The 27,059-nt window shown below is 36.7% G+C and overlaps 1 protein-coding gene across 4 annotated transcripts in view; it reads left to right on the top strand.

Annotated features, from left to right (window-relative positions):
• Window positions 1-27,059, top strand: part of LOC113230550 — a 252,997-nt gene that overhangs the window by 72,389 nt on the left and 153,549 nt on the right. For all 4 annotated transcript variants that reach the window (XM_026464544.1, XM_026464543.1, XM_026464542.1 and 1 more), the window contains exon 2: window positions 25,355-25,411. The gene's annotated coding sequence lies outside the window, so the exon portion shown is untranslated. The remainder of the gene's footprint in view (window positions 1-25,354; window positions 25,412-27,059) is intronic.

Below are 27,059 nucleotides of genomic sequence, written 5' to 3'. Positions count from 1 at the left end.
ATAAATTCATCTCCAATTAAACGGCAATAAAACATCTTTAGCGCAATATATATACATATGAAACTAAAAGCAGTAACTTAAAACTGTGGTAAAAGGGTAATAAAAAAAAACTAGTCAAATGCTGGCCTGTTTTCAAGCAAGTTTCCAAGCTTCACCTGATAAAATGTTCATTGCTGGAGACAGAAGGTACAGATGGAAGCACTTCAAGCTACACATCAATGTATCTCATTCAGTTGCACTTACTGTTGGATAATGGAGCTTCTTCACATCTTTTTATCTGTATTTTTTATGCTAGATTCAATTTTCAAGCATATCGCTGGAGTAATTACTTTCGTAGAATATGCAATTATGACAGCACTTATAGTGTTAACATCAAATCTGTCAGTATTATTAAATATGAAATCCTTGAAACAAGGCTCAAAAGCAATCTATAACAAAATCTGTTATGCTGGCATCACGTACGGTGACGTGGTAACCCTCAGAGCATAGAATGAACTACTCAATGGGTTGTGTTGGTTCAGTTGAGGCTATTTGAAGCCGGTGGAGCTTGACCCAACAGAGGACGTGACCTCTTACATCACTAATCGATTTCAGGCTTGGATACTCGAGTACTTGAATTATTATTTAAGGTGACAACTGAATGAGATGTCCGCAAAACTGTGGGCTATGTTGCAGTATAGTTGCAGTGACACTCAGAGCTTTAAGTCGCAAAGGTCTGAAGGGCACGGGGCCGTCACCCTAAGACATATTAAGTTGACAAGCCCCATGTGCCTGTAATTTGACCAGCACCCTTACCTTTCAAAACCGGAACACAGTAATGCTCGCATTACTGTTTGACGGCAGATATAGGTAAGGTGGCAGTACTTCCTTAGACGAACTTTTACCCAAGGAACTTATGGGCTCATCATCATCAATAATAATTTATTATATGTGTCACCGCTGGGCACGGGTCTCCTTTTAGGTTTGTCTATCTGCATGTCCAATATGGGTTGGGGACACACACGTATCCCAAAAAACGTGAACATTATTCCACATGCAGGTTTAATCACGATATTTTCCTCCACGCGAGAGATATTTCTACTAAGCAATCAGTAATGTAGGTACTTACCTTCAGAATTAAAGAAATAAGTCCATGCAACCGTATAGACCTCTTAAATTAAGAAGCAACCGTTCCTCCACTGGATTACCACCGCTCTGTATGTATCAAATATGACAAAGACATAAAATGCTATTAAAGACGCCATCGACATCTCAGCCAACCACATTGACCTTAAAATCAATAAAGTTTAACAAAAGCGTAGTTAAAAGAAAACAATGACAATCATGAGCGGCTAACACAGGACAAAGAAAATAACAATCATTCCAATTACACTGCAGTATATTTCAAAGTTTACACAGATGTCCAATTTCCCAATTTTCATCTCGTAACGCTTTGAGGCATTCAACACACTAAACCGATTAGCGTGCTTCAAATAATCATGCTAGAAAAAATCAAGAATGTAAAACAAATGGTAGATGTAATGGAACAAATAGATGGCAATTACTTAATATAAAGCAATCAGAAAACAAAAAAGGCTACACGGAATGAGTTCATGGGAGGTTAAAGTATGTTATTACGCAATGCTTTCCGCAGTATCGTATGGTGTAAAGGCAATAAAGCTGGGAATTGTATCCATACATTAGCGTCATAAACGCGGCATGCGAAAGAAAGCAAAGATACCATAATGGGATGGAATAAATGATTGTTGAATTGCGTAAAGTGCATTCCAGAAGCTGCGGGAATAAAATGAGTTGAGGATATATAAGAGTATCATGCATCAACCTCAAAACATTGCAGTTTATAATTTTGACAAGTGTTTGTATATGTCTGTTCTTAAAGCCGTCATTTGCCGCTGGCCTGTCAACCCGTCGCCATGGAGCGTGTAAGCGTTCCGAAATGTCGGGAAAATGAAAAGACATCCTGTAATTAGTAATAATTACCACGAAAGCCTTAAAATCTATATTGTACGAATCAATTACATTAATTACAGTTATCTTTAGATTAACCATCATCAATTCATTTTACGTCCAAGTGATTGTTTAGGCGATTGACTACCACGTTGGCTAAGTGCGGGTTGTGAACGTTCTTAGATATGCAGCTTTCATCACAATACTTTCCTTTACCGTTATCGAGAAGTATTATTAGTAAACACAAATGTACGTAACATAGAAGTTGATACCTTAGCGTAGTTGTATGCCGCCATATAAATTGGAACAGCCGGCTCTTTAAGTCAGAAGCAACCGTTCCCCCACGGGATATCACTGATCTTACCTACTGATTAGTTCCAATTAATTTTGATCGTCTTCTAAAATGGTTTTAGAGAAAAATAAAAAGCTACGGACATCTTTAATAGAGGCGGTCCTCTCGCTCTTTCCGATCTGGAATCGGGATCTTTTGGTAGAATACTTCTAGAGTCCCAAGAAATATGTATACCAAGAGATAGAAACGCATGATTTAATTTACGGTTGAGTATAAAATATGCAGGGTTTGTGCTACCAAAGATAACGAGAAACTTCTATATTTAACAAAGTCTTTTGATTTGAAACCCGTCCCGTTACCCGTTCAGATAACCCGTCAATTCTGTCTGATTACGTTACAGAAGAAATACCTCTATGTTTGGAAGAATTGAAATTTTTAAAAAGGCTATAAACTGTAGTGAAGCAAAATAATTTTGCCAGGTTCGTTTATTGGCGATCGAAAGTCCCTGTCAACACCAAAGGGTATCCAAAGGTCTAGTATATGTCTACAAATAGAGCTGTTAAGTTCTAAGATATGGGTTACACATATCCTGTGAGTGTTACAGGAAATAAATTAGAAACAGTACGAGCGTCTATACGTGTTTATTAGATTGATCATTCCAATTGCCGACTAGACTGCCGTAGTAGTTTAGAGATCCCTTGTAATACCGCTGAGTTCTCTAACCTTGGCCCGAAGTGTGTCAGGTTGGTAGAAAAGTAAAACATGCTAGTAGCTGCTACAATCATCAGAGGCAGTGAAAGGAAATATCAAATGTTTGCGGTCCACGAAGCATGCATAAATGTATCATAACCTTTCCTATTAATGTGGGATTTTGGGTTGAGAAAATTGATTAATGTTAAAATTGATTGGTTGAATTTTGATTTCTGTTATTGGAACCTCCAGCTTCCTAATGCATACGGCAAAAGAATGGGCTACCAGCATCTGTCCGAATATATCCCAGAAAATAGGACTATTCAAGGCTAAATGGGCATTTTTTGACAAACGCGTGCCATCATCGGTCATATCGTCGTTTAATATCAGGTAGTCTGTAATCAAGAGTGTCTATTTTACACTTAGATCTTCTATTAGTTATTTTTATTATTTTTAGTCATGGGTAAAATTAATATTTATCCGTTTAGTGTTTATAATTCCCTTCACTTACGATGTAGGTTAGGTTCTACCATCTAATACTTGTATTCCTTCACGTCATCAGCATTAATTAACTCACCGCCTCTTTGAGGATTAAGAACTTCACACGTGTTCCAAGGGTCGTAAATCTTCTTCCACGTGCAGGTTTCCTCATATCCTAAGAGAGAAGTATTGCTATACGTTTACGCTTTAATTAAATTAAATCTTCTAAAAATACTATTACGTAATAAACTATTCTTATTATTGTTATTCTAATTGGTTTTATTGAAACTGAAAACTAGCTAAGAGTGAATAGGAATTTTTTTAAGTTTCATCTCGTCAACAGCTCAATAGTGATTACGTACCACCGTTGTGTCACTTTTGACACCTTTATGTCAGAGTGACAAAAAGGCAACTGGCTGTCAACCTTTGACATCGATTGCGGTGTCCGCATTGCGATTTGCTAGCCGCAATTGATTGCCGCCGATGTAATCATTTTACGTTAGTAATGGAACTAATGCCATTTGAGGTTTGTTGTATTGCATTATGTAATAAATTAATGGAATGTTTATTATGAGAGTCCAAAAAGTAAGCACAACGTGTGAATATAAGAATTTTGGGGCTACTCGAGGTTAAAGTGAATTCAAAGGAAATTCTTAGGCGAAACGCATATATCATCATCGGTCACATAAAATGAGATCAGACAAGAGTGAATACGTATTAAAAAGATATATAAAATGGTCTGGTGTCTGAAGTTCACGATGTTGACATCTTTTGTGACGGTATTTGCAAATTAATTAGTAAATAAAATCGATTTTGAATCAGGATTATCATCATCAGCTTATCACAGTCCACTGCCGGACATAGGTTTCTCCCAATGCACACCATTTCGCCCGGTCGTCACGCGATTTGTCGCGTCCATCTGCTGCCAGCAGCCTTTTGCAAATTGTCAATCCTGCTGGTCCGAGATATGTATATTCTATATCTATAGATATACAATTCTATAAATTAAATTCTATACATTTTTCAACGTAATTATAAACATTTACAAGCGGATTATTAAAACACACGGTACACTTCAAAACACACGTTATGTCACGACGAGTGGGCGAAAATATCAAAAACTGCCAAACAATAAATTCAGATCACGTTTAAAATGCCAGGTATAATGTCAGCGGTTAGTTGTCACATTAAGTAATACCTTTAAATACATTTTTAACCGATTTCAAAGAAGGTGGAGGTTTTCAATTCGACTGTGTTTTTTTAAGTATATTACGCGATGACTCAGGCCGTTGTGAATGATTTTTATGTTTCTTTTTTGTTGAGAAAAAGATACCTCAGTATTATTCTTACTTAAATTTGAAGAAAATGTTCCACCTCTAAGGGTGGCAAAGTACCCCAACTACTAGGTGGAATATTTTCTTTTAAGTAAGAATAATGCTGAGGTATCTTCGTCCCAACAAAAAAAGAAACATAAAAATCTGGTATCGCGCACTTTCCGTTGATCGATTGTTAATTTTCTAGTTTCAGTTTATGTATTTAGCAATGTCCAAAGTAAATAACCATGGCTTCTAAATTCAGAGGTATGTTTCGATCACTTTAGATTTGTAAATGTTTTAGTAGCATAATCTCTCGCTAAGAGTGAAGGAAAATATCGTGAAGAAAACTGCATCTTGAAGAAAGTTCATGACAATTGGAAAACGTGTGACGTACCTAACCCTTATTATTTTTTTTATAATATCAAGCGACGAGACAAGTCGTGCGCCTGGTGGTAAGCGACAGGCCTGTCCATAACAGTTGCTGTGCCACTCAGAGCTTTAAATCGCAAAGATCTAAAGGGCACTGCCACTGTAGTTTCACTAGCACACTTATTCTTCGAAAATATCAGCTGCTGAAAGGTAAGGTTTAGCCTTTAGCAGCAGTAGAGTTCGTCTTGAAAAAGTTCGTCCAGGGAAGTACTGCCACCTTACCTAGTTCTGCCGCCCAGCAGTGATGTTAGCATTACTGCCGGCATATCTTGTTTGCCAACTTATGTCTCAGGGTGACGAGCACAGTGGCAGTACTCCTCAGATCTTTGCGATTTAAAGCTCTGAGTGGCACTGCAACTGTTATGGACAGGCATGTAACTGACTAGTAGTGCTATTAAAGTCTATTGGGCCTATACAAAACTAAAGGTTGCTGACGAGGGTTGGGAGGGTTGCAAATCTTAACAATAATTTAATTGCGGTCGTTTATCTCTGCGATTCTGATAATTGGCTGATGCAGAGCTGACATTTGGAACCGTTGCCTTTTAAAAATTGCGCAATGGTTGTTTTGTGTCGGCTTCTGCCTTTACTGAGGGCATACGCGGAATTTTCACGTGTGAACATTATGCAACCCTGGTAGCCGCCGATGTATATGTTGGCTAAGCTTTCTTACCGGTTCCTAACGCGATAATTGCTTAGAATTATTTGGATACTGCATATTATACTCATTGCGACATGTTTATGTTTTATTTATTGAAATAGTGGCTTCAACCGGTTAGTTTAGTCGATAATCGTATGTATACAAATTCTTTAATTGGTATAGCGTCTGGCACGGTATGCTAGAAGACGTCGGTTCGAATCCGGCCGGATCGAAGGAATTTTTTCTGAGTGTTCGATGTTTGTATTAATAATTATAACAAACTAGTGGAGTAATTTTACTTAAAAATAATTAAATATCAATTCAATAAAAATTTTAATACAATGAAGGGGCTGGTAGCTGTAAAGGTATCTAACTGGCTGACGAAATATCATAGATTTCTCATAGATGGCGCTACGGCTAAAAAGTCATTGAAAAACCAAATACAAAGATACGACGCAAGCACATTTTCGCAAAGGTTCGTTCCGTCGCTTAGTTGGTATAGCGCCTGCCACGGTGTGCTAGAAGACGTCGCTTCAAATCCGGCCGGATCGAAGGAATTTTTTTTGAGTGTTCGATCATTGTATTAATAATTACAACTAGTGGAGTAATTTCACATAAAACATAATTGAATATCAATTCAATAAAAATTTAAATACCAATTCTTTGTTGAATAGGATTTTTTTGTTTCGTGTTAACAATGCTGAAAGTATATAGTATACGTTCTTGGAGTCATGTCAAAGATGCCATTGGAGCCGCCGTGGTATTATAGGAACCATGTGTCTCATGGGTGGCATATGTGCCTTAGGCGTAATAGGATCCATGAGCGCTGTAGGAACCATGTGTGCAAAAGGTGCTAAAATTGCGTAGATGCCTAAGGTGCCGTAAGTGCCACTTCGTACTACTACTCAATGTCCCTACTTCACTTATCATCATCATCAACCCCTTTTAATACGTCCCATTGCTGGGCACGGGCCTCCTTTCAGGCTTACACCATAGCCCACTACGCTGGCTCAATGCAGGTTTTTTTATACCAAGTAACAACAAGGATGACAAGATCTGAGGGTCACTGCTACCCTGAGACATAAATTGATACGTCTCATGTGCCTGTAATGTCACCAGTACCTTTTACCTTTCAAAACCGACACGCAGTAATGCTCAGATTACGGCAGAACTATTTCTGCCGTAATCTGAGCATTACTGCGTGTCGGTTTACCTTACCTATGTAAGGGTTGGAAATTTCACAAGTTTTCCGAGGGTTGTAAACCTTCTACCAAATTCTATAAGAAGTGGATATTGTATCCTTCTCGTTTTCGTGGACAATTGGGGAACAGTGAGTAATTTCTATCATCTGTTTTAAGAAGTAAAAAACAAAACTCATATAAAATTACACTGTTACAAAACATATCCAGTACCTGCCGTTCACCAATCAAGCAGGTGTCAAACGTGGAGGCTTGCGCCTGCGGCGATCCTACGTCCGATCAGACTTTCTCCAACACACCTCGAGGGTATTATATTATGAGATTGTGACACATTCGAGCAATTCGAAATTCATTTTGATATGTAGATGGATTGAAGATAAGTAGAACCGCGACTACCGTTGTTTAATTATGCAGCCGTAATTTGAAAAACAACACGCTTTGGCATAGTTTAATTGGAATGCGCTCAAATCGCTCAAATAGATGTTTATGTGGATTGCTCGTTATGGTACTTATATACAGTTAGTAAATAAAATATAACGTACAATCGGTGGTAGCCTACCTGGAGAGCTACGGTTCCAATCATAGCGGAGCGCGACGGGATGTGGGCGTGCCTACAGCTCCGGTACCTATCTGGAAAATGGGGAGGGTGCTGTACCTGCACCCGGGGCGGCTCACTTGGAACCTGATGAAGTCTGCGCAAACCTGGACGGACCTGACTTAGGTGGTCCATGTGCGGGTTCGCTCGCACAGGTCATAGTGCCCTTCTCGTATACCCTAAGGGTCGGTACGGAGGGTCACTATAATCAAGACTAATGTAGAAAGTTATTGGGCTATCCATAACAATTACAATGCCACTCAGAGCTTCATCGCAAAGGTCTAAGTGGCACTGCCACTGCGCCCGTCACCCTGAGACATAAGTTGACAAGTCCCATGTGCATGTAATTTCACCATCACTCTTACCTTTCAATTAAATCGGAATGTAGTAATAGTCACTCACATTACTAATTAATAGAGGCTTTATTTGGCGGAAGTGTATGTTAATAGCCGCTCACGCGATGCGCTCCTCCCACCGCAAAATGGCGGCTATTTGGTTTCGCAAATTAGAAAAGGAGCCAGTTTAAATACAAGTTTTTATAAATAAAAATTATTATTCTGCATTGCTAAATAAATACCCTCCGTACTACCAACAAAAACATATCAAATAAAACACAGTAAAACACCTCAAATCCTGCTCTTAAAAAGCACTAATGAAAGTTTTGGTGTACTTGGATAAATATGATAATATTCCGTTTGAGTGGTTCTAACGTTTACCATGAAATTACTCCTTAAAGTATAGTTTATAAACATTTATATTCAGGGTAAACTTAAAAAACGCTACTTACGGTATGTTTTCAATAAATAAACACCGAAATCACCAGCCCAAACAATAACACACACGATTGTCGTGACATATTTTTGAAGTTGTTTATTTTTTTTAAATGACAGACCCAGGCATTAAAAACTTTAAGGTTTGCTAGAGTAGTTACCGAAATAGCAATTAATATTAGTTCTTTTACCTGTTATAACTTCCATATCCGGATAAATCGGTACAAAATCATCACCGGCACCTCTAGGTGTCTATGCGTCTACGGCTGCATGTATCGCATGAGCGGATAAAAGTGGAAGTAAATTAATTTGTTACTCCGCGAACCCGGTCAAGGTTACGTCGTGTGAAGTTGCTGCGCTTGTGTTGAATATTTTTTTTCTCGCAGTTAATTTTCCTACCCTCTCTCCGCGTAAAATTAATAAAATAAATAACACAAGCGCAATTACAGCCACAAACACCACCGCCAATAATATAAACGTGTACGAGGCATCCTCAGCGGTTGTTGATTGTTCGAGGGTCATCCGAAGAAACTTTCTTATCTCTCGTTACCAGTGTTGGAAAACGTTGTGATGAAATTAAGGTTAACAACCCTTGGAAAACGTATGATGGCTCCACCCTGTATTATGCCAACGTGGCGAATTATGACGCTCGTGCCCAGCAGTGGGATATACATATAATGGATTGACAATGAAATCAAATAATTATTCTTTAAGTAAGCAAATTATACTTGAAGTCGTCATATTGATTAAACTCTACTACTCATTCCCGTAAGAAGTATGTGTGAGAAGCCCTAGGGTTTACTCTTTGTGAATATACATTTGTGTACTTTTGTCATTTACAATATTTATTTCAATTATGATATATCAGCCTCTACAACAGCTAAACGGGTCACTACCATCAATTTTTGTTATCAAAATACGCTGAAGCCGTATAATAATATAACCTTAAGTGTAAAGTTTTTGTTTCACTACAGTTTGCAGCCTCGTAAATGGCAAATTTTGAATTTCAACCGGAATCTTATTATTGAAGCGTATACATTGCCCCTTAAATGGATTTGTGACTTTGTGAAGACGACTGTCCAGAACAGGTAGTCAAAGTCAAAGTCAATTAATCATTTATTCCATAGATAATATAAATTTACACTTGCAAACGTCACTTTTACGAGCTCGTTGATTATGTCGACATCCCTGAGAAGAACGAGCAAGAAACTCTAGGGATTGCTCTTTTCAAATAAACTTAAATGCTATGAAATACACTTTGAATCAAATTTGTGTGGAATCTAGAGCCATGTCGTCTTTCCACAGATTTCTACCTAACACGTAGTTTTCAATTTTGTAAAGACTTTTCAATTAAAATAAATTTAATCTACGTTAAACGTAGGAAATGATAATCTTAATTGCTCCGGAATCTTGTTGTGAAAACGTATAAATAAGAGTCGTTTTATAAAGAAATTATTATTCCTCTTAACATAAATTACTACTGTGACGCTAGTGTAAGAACGTTAATCTCCTTAAACTTACCTCTCAAAGACACTCTGGGGCCCAGATTGCAAAATGCTCTAACCGCACGTTTCTGTAGGACAAAGATCTAATAATATCGTCGGCATTACCCCAAAGCAAAATGCCACACTTTAATATTGTTAATATCATCAAAATATTGAAGAATACTATCTATTCTTTTCACAGTATGAACTGGATTCTTCGTTTGTATATTATCAATTCTTTACCCATATAAAATCGTGACATTTATTTTCGTCCACTTATAAATGTCATTTCGCACTTTCTCAATTTTTTCCACCTATTTGACAACAGATACGTGTCTCTATCGTCTTGAACTACGTGAGGTTAAAATATTGAGTCAATAAATAACTACGTCGCATTGTGATTTTCCGGTTAAAATACTCACGAGAGAAAAAACCTTAGAGAAAGTGATGAACAGGAATTGGTTCTATTCAGTGAAAAAAAAACTTGAATTTGCGTGCAAAATTGTTTGTATGCCTATTTTGATAAGTGGTGAATACTGTTTTTGTGAGTCTAGTCTTACGTCGTCTATCTCGCCAACCTTCTGTTCAATTGGCTGTTTTCCACCAACATTTAAAAGCAAAGGTTTTCCGTAGCTGTTTAAGATAAAATCTCGGAATGCAAGAAATATCTGCTAATTAAATTTTTATTGAATTGATATTCAATTATTTTTTGTGAAATTACTCCACTAGTTTGTTATAATTATTAATACAAAGATCGAACACTCAGAAAAAACACTCAGAAAAAATTCCTTCGATCCGGTCGGATTCGAACCGGCGTCTTCTTACATACCGTACCAGACGCTATACCAACTAAGCCACGGACCGAACCAACGGACCTCACGAATTGTTCTATGTGCTTGCGTCGTGTCTTTGTACTTGGTCTTTCAACGACTTTTATTTTAGTCGTAGCGCCGTTTATGAGAAATCTCCGACCGGATCGAAGGAATTTTTTCTGAGTGTTTTTTCTGAGTGTTCGATCTTTGTATTAATAATTATAATATCTGCTAGTGTTCATGAATTTAGATATTTAATTTCATTATGTCTAATAAATTTATTTACATAATTATTTTTTTGTTAGTTTCGCATATTGAAATAGTGTTCCATCCTGTACGGCCATTTTGCTCTCATTGGTGCTCGGGAATGACTTTCACTTCGTGTCCACGGACTTTTATTGACCATTGTTAGAGTTATTGTACATCAAAGACACGTTGTGTGATGACAACGCATTGTTGTTTTTTTTATGTCGATTACGTTTGCTTTGGTCGTTACGAGATGGTAGCGCGTCTTTTTCCATATAGAAAGCATGTGTTATCCACTTCAAAAATCTTGGAAACACTTTCAGTACTCATTTACTAGCCCGAAGAGTAGTAGAGGATGAGCTTGACATTCTCCGGTCCCTCCGGCCGCATAAGTTTCTGGGAACTGAGGAGACGCCTCTGCGTTGGGAAGTGAGCATGCCTTACAACTCTGCCACCAAAGAGAAGTTTCGATAGTGAACCGCATCCGCTAGTTGTGCAGTGGACAACGGGAAGTTAGTGTGCTTACAGCTCCGGTACCTATCTGGAAAATAGGGTACTGTACGTGCACCCGGGCAGGCTCACCCGAGGCACTAGCCTTTTGAGAACCGGATGAAGGGTTACCTATAAGTAGTCCGAAATGACACTTTCCAGAATTAACGTTTGCTCGAATTTTCATAACCTCGAAAGTAATTTTGCAAGGAAAATGTTTTTTCTTTTAAACCTAACTTAACCTAACGTAACCGAACCTAATCGTGTCTTTGCGATAAACATCCAACATATACTGAAAGAACAAAGGTTTCGTTATAATTTGGTTTTCGGTGTAATGAAAATTCGAGCAAACGTAATTTCGGAAAAAAAAAGAGTTTGTGATAGGTTACGTAATGCAGTCAGTGATAACGATCTGTGACAGCCCTGTACTGATCTGGAGTCAGAACCTAAACTGAGAAGGTTCCTGTGCACGCACAGTTTGTAGTACCCTTCTCGTACACGTTATGTAGATCGAAAGGGAATGCCTGACACGTATAAAAAAAAGAAAAAACTTGGATATAGGCCACTTTCCTCTTCTTCCACTCTTGGCGATCTTGTGCCCGACTAATCCAGTCCCGTCTTACTCGCCTTGTCAGCGCCTCTCGTCCATTCTCGCAATGTGCCCCGCCCACGTCCACCTTTTCTTCGCCACGACAACCATATCATCTTTAACTTTGGTCCTATTTCGGATCCAATCGCTGCTTTTTCGATCTCGCAGGGTAACTTCGAGCATTGCTCTCTTCGACTCGAAACCTCTCAGCGGACTTCTTTGTAAGAGTCATGGTTTCTGGACCATAGACGAGCACGGGCACGGCACACTGGTCGAAGATTTTAACTTTGAGATGTAGGGTAAAACCGGGATAGATGCCACAGTGGGATAGGTGCCTCGTTTTCAAAAAACCTAACTTCCCCAAATCGCAACAAAGAATAATTAGAATAAATAAGGACTATAGACACCACTCATCAAAGTTCCTGCAGGGCTTCGTGTGGAGTAGACGCGTTTGGCTTGTGCATGCGTTTATCTCCGCGACAAACACGATAATCGGTTCAAAATTTCAGACGCAAGTATTTACTGTCGCATTATTTTATAACTTATAATAAATTCCGTTTTATTTTTATTATTACTATACACTGGTTCATTAACTGCGCACCTAGGTGTCAATAATCGCTCCTTTGTATATAGCTTAGTTATATAATAAAAGGACATCTATCCATATCGAATAGGATAGACGCCTCGATTTTTCGCGGTATAGGTTAGGGGCAAAGGACAATACAAGAAAGTTAGGAAAAGAAAATAAAAAAATACATTATTTTAGTGAAAGACTAGTAAATGATAATAGTTTAAAAGTAAGTAAAAGTACCAAAAATACAAATCATTCACAGTTTTAAAATGGTTTAAACAGCGAACATTTTAGTATAACATGTTAGAATAGCTACAAAAATACGAAGTGAAGTAGGTAGTAACTTTAAATACGTATATATTTATTATTAAAGATGTAATATGTATATACAATATATTAAAGATTACAAATAAAACATTTTATAATGAATTTTACTATTTTATTCTAAAGGGCATCTATCCCTCTTAATATTTTCATTGTGTGGCGTCTATCCATATAGGTAGGCATCTATCCTCAAAAAATAGGTTTGCAAAAAGTCAATTTCTTTAAAATCAGTAAATGTTAGACGCATAAAATCAAGTATTAATGTAATTTAAGAGATTAAAGTATAACTACCCATAGGAATTGTTCATGGTAAACTAATAATTTTTAAATTAGGAGGCCCTTTCAAAAAGGCACCTATCCCGGTTTTACCCTAGGGGTATTTTGCCACATAGCGTTTGTTTGTTGGAACCGAATGCAGCCCACGCCTGAGCTACCTGTTGTTCCACTTCCGTTGTTTGGTTCTTAAAGCCCAGTGTAACCTTATGTCCCAAGTATATGTATCATATAAGTATATTATATGGAGATATTTCTCATTAAATACTATAAAGGTTTTCCACTGAAGCCCTGTAGTTATTAAATTCACTTTTACTTTATAACTTGAAAATTAGCCTGCGGTTTAACAATACGTCGCGCAGCGTATCAAATTTTCTCCGCGTGTTGTTATTTTATTCATTACCGAGATTGGGGTACATACGACAATTTATGAAATTACCCACCAATCTTCACAATATTGTGAACAAAGAATGCAAATTAAAAATACTCTGGGGGACTGGATTAAAACAATAACGTTTGATGACATTGAGGCTCTAATAAAAATTGATGAGTAACCTCATATACATTGCTTGATTCGTGTAAACTAAAGGAAAAAAAAGTAAATTAATAACAAAATATTTCACTAAATAAATAGACAAATCGTACTCATGAGTTCTGTTACACACACGCGATCATATTCTGTAAGAATTTCTGAATAATTAATTTTAATTGCCTTATTTACAGATATAAAAAAAAAGATTGTAACTTGGAAGAGCGGGGTTTCTAACACAAGTAATTTTTACTTACAAGTAGCCCCAACACCGGACACTGTAATTCTTTTATCTAGTAAATAAATGCTTTTTTGTTTTTTTGTTATTTATATAATTTTTCAAATCAGATTTTTTGCCAGGCGCGGCCAAAAGGGGCGGCCCCCCAAACCTCGCCTCCTAAAACCTAGGCGCTGCAACAGCGTTTTTAAACATTATATGAAAATTATTAGTGGCGCGATTGTGGCGTCATCGTGCAGCTCTTCCATAGGCACCTTATTTGAAGGCGGCCGAAGGGTGAGGGGCGCAGTGGCAGTGTCTCTCAGATCATTGCGATTTAAAGCTCTGAGTACCACTGCAACTGTTACAGGTAAGCATGTGGTTTACTCCCAGGTGTAGGGCTCGTTCGTCGTTCCACACGATATCATAAATAAAGACGTAATACCGGTCATAGGACCTAATAATTAATAAACACACTTAATAAATTAGGTTAAACGACGTTTCAGAATAATCAATGACTTAAACTGTTATTAATTACATTGTCATTTAATAGAAATGTAAGTAAATTAAGGATTCATATCTCTAAGTATAAACCTGACCATAATATACGCATTGTTATAATAATCATAACGACCGACATCAGTCCAAAACAATCACTGTCAAATAAATAGTAGTCGAATAAATAAAAAGACGCATGGCGCGAATGAAGCCTCATACTTGACATTACCTTTTGATTTTTCCGAGTATCATTTGTTTGGCAATAAGCGTATTCGTTCCAAATCCGAGACCATAGAAATCTACAAAGCTCGGGCCCACTTCGGATGTCGTTGGTGCACTAAGTCCATTCGAATCCGAGAAAATACAAATATCGCTTCTACACTTAGATATAAATAGATCCCTGTGACGTTTTGGATCTTCTTTTCTCGCATTCGGAACTGCAAACGTTCTTAAGGTGTCTAATTTCGTCTCAATAATGCCAAACCACACACATATTTACAAAACCGTTAAAAATTATTGCAGTTGGCTTGGAATCTGTTACCTCATCCACCGTGTTCGCCCGACATAGCCCTTTCAAAACTTTTTACAAAATTCATTAAATCGATTGACTTTAACAACGAAGGAACCAACAATCGACACTTAGAGTTATATCTCATAAGCAAAGACAGGATTTTTTATAAAAGTGAGTTCTAAAAATTATCCGAAACATTGTTAATACATTTCGATATGTTTTTCAATTGGAATTACATTGTTAAGTACAATAACTGGAATTTCCCTAATGTTTAGTCGTCATTTGTAACAGCGCGTGACACCGGCGCAGACGTCGGCGGTTTGACAAGACACTCGAGCATGAAATTGATCGTTAGTCGATAATATATCATTTGGATCATTATGGTTTATTATTAATGTACTTGGGTGAATGAGTGAAGTTATAAAGGCTAAGTGATAATTAAGTATTTTTAACTTTTTTTTTGCAACGAAATTTACACAACAATGTACGTTCGTTAAGTGTTCGTGTTAGGAAATAAATATTAATTAGTGGCTATAGAGCTGAATAACTTTTCCAAAGATAGTATAGTATAAAAAACCGTCAAAAGTTTGTAGAATTACATCTATTTGCCAAGTGTTATGAAATCGGTTACCGGAAAGTGAGCGACACCGGATTCATTTCCTAGTTTGCTACCCTTAGAGATGGAATATTTTCTTTAAATTTAAATGGGAGCAAAACTGAGGTACCTTCTTTCCAAAAGAAATCAGTTCGCAAATGGAGTTATCGCGTAACATACATACAAAAAAACACAGTCGAATCAAGAGCCGTATCATTTTTTTTGACGTCGGTTAAAAACAGCTCTTCAATGTTCGAGAATCCTAGTTACTCTGACGGACTTCGTGGTCGAGCCGCTTGCACACCGGTTTTGATGATATCGCCATCTCTTAGATCCCAGGTTCGATCCTCGGCCGATTTAGATTTAGATTAGATAGAGATTAGAAAACTAACTTTTCACCATTGTCATTTTCATGACGAAAAGATTAATAGTTGTTTCCGATTTCCATAATACAAGTGCTTTATTCTAGAATTTTTTGCCAAATAATTCCACAACTTTACATTATGATTATTAGACTAGGCGCGCAGAATGCCGAAAAAATCCAGTTCAAAGATAATTAACAAAAACACCTAGGATGATAACTTGACCCGTAGCTCAGTTGGTAAGAACAATACTACGATGCAGCATGGTCGTGGGTTTAAGTCACATCGGGTCAAAAAAAATTATGTGTTCGTTATTTGTATTTGTATTAATATGTTAGTTATTTACATTGGGATAAGACCAGCGTGTGTGATGTTGTTACCACGTTATTTCTTTCAAATAATTATCAAAATAACATACTTAATAAAATTTATGATGGGCTTAATTAAGATGCGTATCTATTAAAATTCATAGTTAAATAAATTTATGAAATATCTTAAAGATCCAGTTGCGAAAGTTTACATAAATCTCAGAGATGATGTGGTCATTGACCTTGATGGATTTGATAAGGCAAACCATGGATTATTAAAACATAGACACTATTGCTATTCCCAATAGCACCTAGAACATTTATCTAGGCCTCATCATCGTCATCAACCTGTTATACGTTCCTATGGTGTGCACGGGTCTCCTCTAAGAAGAGATCATAGTCTACATGAAAAAATTTAAAAAAGCATGACCTCAATCGTCTTTTGTTTCCGATTAAAATTCTGGTATCTATGGGCCGTGCCCGTTCATGGGACTTTGATGGTTGATGGACGGGATGGTTGTTAACATAATTTAACCTTGTTTTAGAGTTTTCTTGCAAAAATTTGGAGGTAAATTTGTTGTTTTGAAAATTTTTAGGAATAGATTTTCACACCATATACTAATCAGTGTATATCCTCAATACCTTTACCATTGACTTACAAATAAATGGACGACGGGTCTAATACAAAAACCAGGAAAAAAATGTCCCAAGTCAACCTATTTAAACGTAGTGACATGTAAAGGAATATGAAAAAGCTAAAACGTTGAATTTAAATTGTAATGTCATCGCAGTACTGTCTAATTTCGGTTGCTTCGCTGTCAGTCGAACAAACGAAGACTAAAGCGTGAATGACGCTCTGTATACGATTTTAACGCCCTATAAGTTCGGACACTTTTTAGCGCGGACCCGACGTCCATATAATTGTAAATCAATGACCTTTACTATATATTTCTTTCAAAGTGATTGATTCAACAGTTTCACTTTTATGCGGGATCAACCAAAATCATTTGAGGTTGTATCAACTCTTAACTATTAACTACAATAAACAACGTATTTTAAAACATGTGACAGTCGTCGGCCTTAAGAAATTAAAAACTTGCTCTCACCACATACGACTAAATTCATGATATTTATTTCCTATGTGAATATTATTTATGTAACATATTTTAAACTTTCAATGAAAATATCAATTGCGGGGACTTGGGCTGCTGAGGCCAAGGAATTTGTGCGGGAGTTGGGCCGCCGGCTCCGAGAAAGGGGCTATGATCCACGCTCTGGATCTTACCTGGTGCAGCAGATTTCACTGGCCATCCAGCGCGGTAATGCGGCTAGTGTGATGGGGACGTTTGAGCCGGGTACGGTTCAGAGCGGTCCCTTTTAATTTTCGTTCCTATTTGGTTTTCATTACTTATATTATTAGTGTTTTTGATTGAAATTTTTTTTGTGTTTTATTTTAGATAAAAAAAAAAAAAATATTGTAAAATTGTTTGTCTGGAAGAAAGCCACCATATCTATTTCTGCCGCCACGTAGTAATGTGAGCATTATGCGTTCCAGCTTTAAAAGGGTGCCGGTGAAATTAAAAACACATGGTACTTGGCCACCTTTATAATTCAGGTGATGGGAGCAGTCGCAGTGATATAAAGCTCTGTGTGACAATACGACTATTATGGACAAGCGTGGGTCGCTTCCCACCAGGTGCATGTCTTGTACGACCCGTCACTTGGTATAATAAAAAAACAAAACTTCACACGATTTCCAAGGGTTACCACCCTTACTTATTTCTGCCGTCTTTAGCAGCAGTAGTTTCGGTTTGGAAGGGTAAGGGTGCTGGTGAAATTGCATGCGTATGGGCCTTTTCGAGGTGACGGGCGCAGTGGCAGTGTCCCTAAGATCTTTGCGATTTAAAGCTGCTGAGTGCCATTGCAACTGTTATGGATGGGCGTGTCGCTTTCCACCAGGCGCACGACTTGTTCGTCCCGTCACTTGATATCATGAAAAAAAAAACTCGTAGTCGCTTACTAAGAAATTCGAACTTATCAGTGGCACATATATAGGGGTGCAAAAAGATCTCAATAATTACGAATGAAGATCTAATTTTAATTTCACAACGTCGTTATTGCAGACGACTGTACAGGTAAACACTTATTACAAAAATAAAATTAAACAAAAACAACATACAGTTTTCCCTTAGCGTTTTCAATTTACATCAACAACATAAACCTGTGTTTTGCCATTTAGCAAAATTGCATTTATTAAAGCGAGCTGTTGAAAAGTAATTTCTGCTTTCGACAAACCTAGTAATTTTACACTTAGAACATTCTAAATACAGGCTATAACTTTCTAGTAATGGCATGGAATAACTGACAAATGTATAGTTTAGATTGTTTAAGGTGTCATCTGGAATAGAATATATTATAAATTTACTTAGATAGACAATAAGTTAAATATACAGGTAAGGGACAATAAAAGTATAATGAATAAAATTGGGTCCCCGCGGCAAAGTGCCCAAGATGCTGGCAGCCCCTTTATATAGCTATGCTGATACGTTGGGCAAGGTAGTTGCCGACCCTTATTTTTCCCGGACAATCTATTAATTTTGTGGATAAAACTTTGTACAGATGAAGGGCATCGGGATCCCACACGCCAAAGGTTTCGACTCTAAGAGCTGTAAATAGAGAAGACCTAGAGAAATAGTTAAGACCAAAAAAAGTGTCTAGTATGGCAGAAGAACCACGAAAGTAGATTAAGTGTAGTTTATTCTGCCAGACATTCACACTAATCATTTGGTCTTAACCTTTTGGTCTTCGTCTTTAGTCTTTAGTAGCAGTAGAGCTCCTTGTTAAAGAGTTCGTCCAGTGAAGTACTGTCACCTTACCTATTTCTGCCGCCAAGCAGTAATGTCAGCTTTACTGCGTTCCATTTTCGAAGGATAAGGGAGCTGGTGAAATTACAGGTACATGGGACTTGTCAACTTATACCTCAGGGTGTCAGGTGCAATGGCAATACCCCACAGATATTTGCGACTTAAAGCTCTGAGTGGTACTGCAACTTTTATGGACAAGTGTGTCGCTTACCACCAGGCGCACGGCTTGTTCGTCTCGTTACTTAGTTTTTATTAAAAAAAAAATAGCCCACTACTCACACACCCAATGTTGTTGGTCCAGCAGTCCAGCCTATTGGCAACAACGGCTAGCACACGCATCACGAGTGAGGCAGCCTTCTTGCGAAGCCCCATTACATCCTGAAAGTGTTGTTATATTGCACCCTTGATGTATTCTAAGCAGTTTAGTTTTTCACAATCAGGAGAAAAAGAGAGGTCCTATAGGTAAACAGAATCACACTCGTCTAAACGCAGCAAAATCTTTCGATAACGGTGAAGAAAATCATCGTGATGAACCCTGCATGATGAAGAATGTTGACAACTCCTAAAAAACGTGTTAAGTTGCCAAAACCCATTGATACTATACCCTCTCTTTAGAGGAAACCAATGCCCAGCAGAAAAACATAGAATCAGTCGATGTTAATGATGATGACCGATCGATTTGTGACAGTGAAACATTGCTAAGTTATAATCTTATGCAAATAAAAATTGTATGCGAACAACCAATGCGAATTTTAACATTGACCCCAGATCTAAATTACATTAAACAACCAATATCAGATGACCTTTGTCAGGTTAGTAAAAGTGGTACATTTATTTTTAATACTTAAACAAAGATTACACATGGCGATGGATATTTTGAAATCACTTTTTTATTACCGAATATCAACAAATTTGGACTTCTTATTTTCGCTAGTGTGAATAAACAAACGCCACTATCTCACCTTATGTAGCTTACAATGTTACAAAATGCCTATTCACTGAACAGTTACAAATTGTAGCTTTCGGGAGACACAGAATCGCAGTGAATTCCACTCCTTTGCAATACACATTAGGAAAGAAGAAGCAAAGGCCTTCCTGAGAATGGGTTTTAAGTCAATGGATAGACATAAACATAAGGATGGAGTGTTCTAGACTTTTTAGAAGAAGGAAAGGTGAGGGTAGAAGAAAATTGTAAAGACTGTAATATGAAAAACTGTAAAGATAAATTAATACCTTGTACTCAATATGTAGAATGGCGTGCGAATGTGGATGCCTACACCGAGCAGTGGGTGTTCATCGTTCATCGTTCATCTTGAGTTGTCCTTCCTTTATCATAGGTCATCGACCGATCAACGCGTGGTTTCACTTTCGATGCGCCGGCGCACCTGTCAGCGTATACTAATTCGGTATTTATCATGACAAACTTTCCCATATTTAGAAAAGTTATTCCGTTAATGTTGAATATGCAAATGTTTGCTATGGTATGATATATGGAGGGAATGAAATTATTTTGAATGTATTTGTGATATATACTTACACGGCCTTTTCAAATTCACGACATTTTTCAAATATGTGAATGCAGCTGCTGGTTTTAACTATTAGATTTGCACGTGGTGGTACGGTAAGGCGAGTCACAGGAAGAGAAGCGGCAAAACTGTTTTGTTAGATCAAATGGTTAATGTATTTACTATTAAATAACGGCCTTACAAAAAATATATGATGCACTTAAGGACATTGTGTGACACAATTTATTCCATCATATAAATTTCTGAAAATATATTAACTATTTAATAATAAAATATCTGACTTTGTGTATAATCATTTGGAGATATTTCTCTTTAAGTACTACAGAGAACCTGCAAAATTTTGGTTTTCATCTGATTCATATTTACCCCAAAAATTGCTAATTGTCCAGCAGTTTAACGACACGCCGCTGCCCCGTCATTCCTAAAGCTTAGGCTCGCTTTGAAATACCTCGCCTTAATTCAAATTCAGATAATATAAAACACATCATTATCGCGAAGTTGGTGGAGTAATCGCCAACCATCTCCATCCAACTTTAATTTCCTTATACTTTACGACACTAACTTTCCCCCTTACCTGATCTAAATGACTTCGTCTGGATCATTCTCTGGCTCTCTTCGCGTCTGTGATGTATCTAAGAAAACTGTTGTGACGTATCAGATGCCCAAACTTTTTCACTTTCGGTTCACTTCTCTTTTCTTGCACTATTCTTAACACCTGCACATTGGTTTTTCTTTCCGTCTAACTAATTCCCTCCATTGTTATCCAGCACTATATCTAAAATGGTTCCAATCGATTTCTATCTCCACTTAATATTCTGTTACCATTATTTAATATACCTTACAAAACGTTACACACCATTTTGAACAAAATCTCCTCGTTATTTATCTTATAATCGGCTCTCAACTTCGACTACCCCATAAAGGTTCATAATTCTGTCTCTCAGGTATTTATGACAACTATAAACAAGATATAACGACTTGGGCAACATCGGTTCGAGCTTCAGTAAAAGCTATTTGCTGCAAAAAAGCTGCCGAAAGTGTTTCGTAAACGTTCTCGAGTTATGGGACAAGTATTGCTACACACTCACCCATACCATACATATACAATGTTTGTGTAAACACATACTTGGCCTGGTATCACCACCATTAACATTATCTACCACGATTTCTCGCTAGTCTCATTCATCTACGGTCCGCAACATTGACGATGTCCTTTACCCATTTGGAGGTCAATGTTTCTGCACAATCATTCCTGGGTCATCATTTAGCTGACCACGAGATGCAGGATGCATGGCAGCCCTTCGTAGCTCCTTTGTCTCATAAATATTAATATTTAGGCTCAGCTCTATAGGTTTTGAGGTTATTAGTTATTATTTATTTTAAGAGAAATAAACCATTGTTGTTATTGTAATGCTAAGTTTATTCAATATCACAATGTACTACTATCATGCCACGGTATGGCGAGGTCGATGGTCTTTGTGTTCGATTTTTGTATTACTAATTATTGTTATTATTATTATTTATTCGATTATCTATTTTTATTAGACAACATCACATACATAGCTCTGATCCCAAAGACATGGAACCCAGGACCTCATAGATGGCGACACGATGAAAATCGATGTGCGAACCATTAGACCATGGAAGGCGTCAATTTGGACTCTCGCCTTTCCCAAAGTTAATAAACACTGTAGACCAGAGCCCAGTAATCAGGTTCAAAAGTCTTGGTAGCATAAAAACGTGGTTTAACGTTTTACGAAATTCGTGTCAATTAAATTAATTTTATTTAGACTAATTTCTTTAAAAGGTAGAAGTGACACTTTTCCACACCTCGTTGTAGTTTATTCGATAACGAATTCCGAACCCAACTTTTTAACATTAATGAGTACATAATAATCACATAACCACAGTTAATGTTAATTTCTCGATCTCGTTTGACAAGTGCGCGTGCGTCGAAAGCGAAAGGTTCCGCGAAACGGGACTCGAAACCCGAACCAACGGTGTGGTCAGTTTTCTTACGTCACAGCGACATGTTTTGGGCGCGGGTTAACAAATTAACTTTTTTAATATAAGGAATGAACAAGAGCGGTGATGGTACAATGTCAAAATTGACTAACTTAACTATAAGGCTGTGAATAGGGCCTGCAATATCGGTCCGCTTCCTAAAATTTTGATTCCCGGTACCGGTACTCCCGGTATTCCCGGTACGTCTTCTAAAGCTTAAACTATACCTATTCAATAATTTACGTAATAATAATACCGTAAATAATAAAGGAAAACTTCATTCTTTAATCAAATTCCAGGTTTTTATTAAAAATATCTATTTGAGAGACAACAAGTATTATATTTAATATAACATAATACGGTAAAATCACACACGTAGTCAAGTTTAAGTAGCATTATAATGGCAGTACCGTGCGCTCCTGCGAAGTTGCCAATGGGCGATATTACTCATAGCTCAATAGGTAGGTGTAATCGGGAATATCGGGAATCTATAATCGCGGTACTGGGACTGATTGCGCCTCGTCAGTACCGGAATTTCTTCAATTGTACCCCGAGACATTACACCGGTATTTCCGAAAGCGAGATTTTTAATTGTGAAACTTTGTCAATATGCATTTTTTCGATTCACCGTTAATGATAGATAATGCTACTCTACTCGTAGGTATAGCCACAGGAATTGAACCGTGAACCTCCCAATACCATTTTGAATTAAACCATTTTGAAATTGAGTTTTATCTTTCGATTTTATTTTTTTTTAACTAACGTTTCGGGTCCTTGACAGGTCCCATGACCACGGCTGACCGAAGAAAGCAGTTTTATTTCCTTTTCCCTTTCAACTTAAAAGAAATATTTTTTTACTACAGAATCCAAATTTCTGCCTTTTCGGCTTAACAAAACTGGCAAGGCAGTGGTCACATTGCGTCACACATTGAAATTTCATATTCTTACAATAACCAAAAGGTTAATGACAAGTATAACTCGTATCTGACATAATATTGGAATGCTGGCTGTCATTTAATTTAACGACCTTTTTGATGGTATGACACAGTATTTCACGGATTGAGATAATGTATTTTGCAATTTTAGAATTCGGAGTATAACAGTGATGTAAAACTATGTACATTAAATCTGTTATAAGTCGGCATTTCAATGTCGATAATAAGTAATTACATAAAGACAGCAATCCAATACCTGCGTATATACCATTACATTTAAATCTCAACATCCAGATCACTTGCTCAGCACACTGTCCAAACTCTTGTTAGCTTTACAGAGAAAACTATTTTGTCTATATAATTACTTGCGTACAGTAATATATTGTCGGGTATAGTACAATCACGCGTAACAAGTATTTGATTATGAGTCTCCATTTCGGTAATTTGGTCACCAAATGAAATCCGCGGGAATGTCGTGGCAACCAAATTAGCGTGATTTACGGGAATCTATTGTTATCAGTCCGTAGGCAACATAACGTAGCCATTGAAATAACAAAGTAATAACGTTAAATCCCTCTCCTGTGAAATTTGACGTGATGCAGATACGCGCTTTTTACCACTACCACATACGATGATAATTAGAAGAAAAGTTTTGTAATATTAAGTAAAAACATTAATTTAATTTTTATGCCTTTTATTTTTAATCGTTCAGAGATTTCAAAGGGTGGTATTATTCACTCTATTTATATTACTTGTAGTTCAGGTAAATGTACTTTGCTAATACAATAAGATTCTTGTTGATATTCAAAGTTAGACAATTATTTGGTGTAGGTATGTATTAAAATTAATACAGCTTCAGCGTACTTGGATTACATTAATCCATGATAATGACACAAATAGCTCTTCTAAGTATTGGCCTAGGTAACCTATCACAAAGTCGAATTTTTTTGTCCGAAATGACGTTTGTTCGAATTTTCATTACACCGAAAACCGAATTATAACGGAACAGTTGTTCTTTCAGGATATGTTGAATGTTTATCGCAAAGATACGATTAAGTTCGGTTAGATTAGGTTAAGTTGAGTTTAAAAGAAAAAACATTTTTCTCACAAAATTACTTTCGAGGTTATGAAATTTCGACCAAGCGTTATTTCTGGAAAATGTCATTTCGTACTACTGAAAGGTAATCGTTGATCAATCATTATTGAAATAAATATTGTAAATGTTAAATGTATACAAATGTTTGTTTTCAGTTTCTTGCACGTTCTCAGAGGAATCTGCCTTACGAATGAGTAATAGAGTTTAATCGATATGATAATTTCAATTTGTTATTTGTTTACCTATGAAAGGAAGATTGTGTTTTTATTTGATTCTCAGACAGGGAATAAACCGAAAACCCTAAAGTGTGTTACTCTTTCTTCTCAGTGTAATTTTGCCTAAGACATAAAGATATTTATGAATTTGAATTCAAACAGTGATTTTTATAATTCAATTTCAAATTATAATAGCATCAAGCAAGGTCAAGGTTTGACTTTTCAAATAAACTTATAAGGTTATTATTCCGTGATCATTTGAATTTCACGTCCAAGGACGGTTCTTGTATTCACGATTATAACTTTTATGTAATCCATTAATGCGCGAAGTAACAATTTATTACAAACTAGTGTAATGTCATTTAAATACTTCACTGTCAATTTTTGAGGCTATGTATCAGTATATAACGCTTTTTTTTTAATAGCCTACACTACCATGCGGCCTTTTTCGTCTCCACTAATTTATTTTCTATGTAACAATTATGTACGCTAGTTTCTGAGTTCGTAATTTAAGAAGGCAGTAAACTGATGATGTTGGTGTTTGTCCCCAGGTGTTTGGTGTCGAGTTACCCTGCGCCCGCGCACGTGACCGCGCGTTCGTGTTGAAGGTAAGTGCACGCGCGTCCTGCTTGACATTATGACATAATATTGATTAAAGATTGAGTAGAAAATTATGCTAGGGAAGGAAATCTAGAGACTGATAATTTATTTATAAAACGGAGTTGCGTTTGTTGAATGTTTTTTACGTCCAAATCATAATTTAAAATGATTAGCAGTTATAATTAAAAATTTAAATAATTTCTAGTTAGGTTTGTATTGAATTGATATTCAATTATTTTTTGTGAAATTATTCCACTAGTTTGTTATTTAATACATGTCTAGTTCTTAGATTTTCGCGTGCTACTAATTGGAAATTAAACCTTATGTCCCCGATTTAAAATCGCATATGTTTCTTTTTACCCGACTGCGGGAGAGCTATGTTTCTCGAGTGTATGTATGTATGTCCGTTTCTTGTTCACGCTGTACAGCCTAAACGGTTTTGACATATGAGATGTTGTTAGATTCGTCTTGATTGTGGGGGTGTCATAGGTTATTTAAAAAATCCAAATAGTGACGGGCAATATCCAGCTAAAAATATTTTATATAGTTTTTAGACTTGTTCAAACAATCCAACGTTTTAGGCTCTTGACATGTCCCAACCAGCCGTGTGCTTACTTTACGGGGACCTATAAGAACTTTGAAACGTTAGTTTGTTTGAAAAAACAAATATATACGCGCAATTTTAAATTCGGAAAAGTCGATTTTTTCTTCTTTTATAAGAAATAATGTGTTCGTTTGACCTCCATTTCACCTGATAGAAAGTGACGATGAAATCGCTATCACTATTCCATTTTCATTTAAAATTAAGAATATATAAACATATTTTGAAAAAAAAAACTCAAAAGTTTGTGGAATTATATCTATTTGCCAACTTTTATAGAAATCGGTTACAAGAAAGTTGGTAAAAATCAATAAACCGTATTCATCTCCTAATTTGCCGGTCTTACAGGTGGAATATTATCTTTAAATTTGGATGAGACCACTATCGAGGTACCCCCTTTCCAACAAAAAAAAAATCACTAAAATCGCTTTACAAATGTCGGAGCATTCGCGTAGAAAAAATGCAGTTGAATTAAAAACCAGAGGTTTTTAAAGTTGAATATTGCATCAAAACTTTCAACAGCAGTTAATGACATTTTGCTTAAAACAATAAACTACCAAAGATATTATTATAGAATAATGGACGAAACACGATTCTAACTTCACTAAATAGGCACCACGTGAAAACGCAGCTTGGCCTTCAATTTCATGATTTGTAACTAGATATTGCAACATAACCATTACAAATTCTTTTAGAGCAAAACATGTAATTTCTATAAGGAACTATATTACTCATTATTGTTAACCATAACATTTTGATCGGCCTGTTACTCAACGGTGAACGAAAATAATCATTTATTGCCACATATAGATACGCAGTAAATAACCTGTTTAATAATTTAGAAATGATTTTCGTCATAATACTTTTGACATAATAGCGTGTGTTGTTTCAAAGCCTAGACGTAACGTAATACTGACTTTTTGACACACGAAATCTTGTTAAATAATGTCTTTAACCACGTTTTGAAACAAAAGCGTTGGTACAAACGTGTTAATTTTAACAAGTTGTTGTAATGTAATCGGAAATTTGAGACAATGCGATATTGTAACGTTGGT

The sequence above is a fragment of the Hyposmocoma kahamanoa genome, unplaced genomic scaffold (genome assembly GCF_003589595.1).
Source record: "Hyposmocoma kahamanoa isolate Upper Pololo Valley unplaced genomic scaffold, ASM358959v1 63, whole genome shotgun sequence".
Classification (NCBI taxonomy): domain Eukaryota; kingdom Metazoa; phylum Arthropoda; class Insecta; order Lepidoptera; family Cosmopterigidae; genus Hyposmocoma; species Hyposmocoma kahamanoa.
This window is presented reverse-complemented; position numbering and strand designations above follow the sequence as displayed.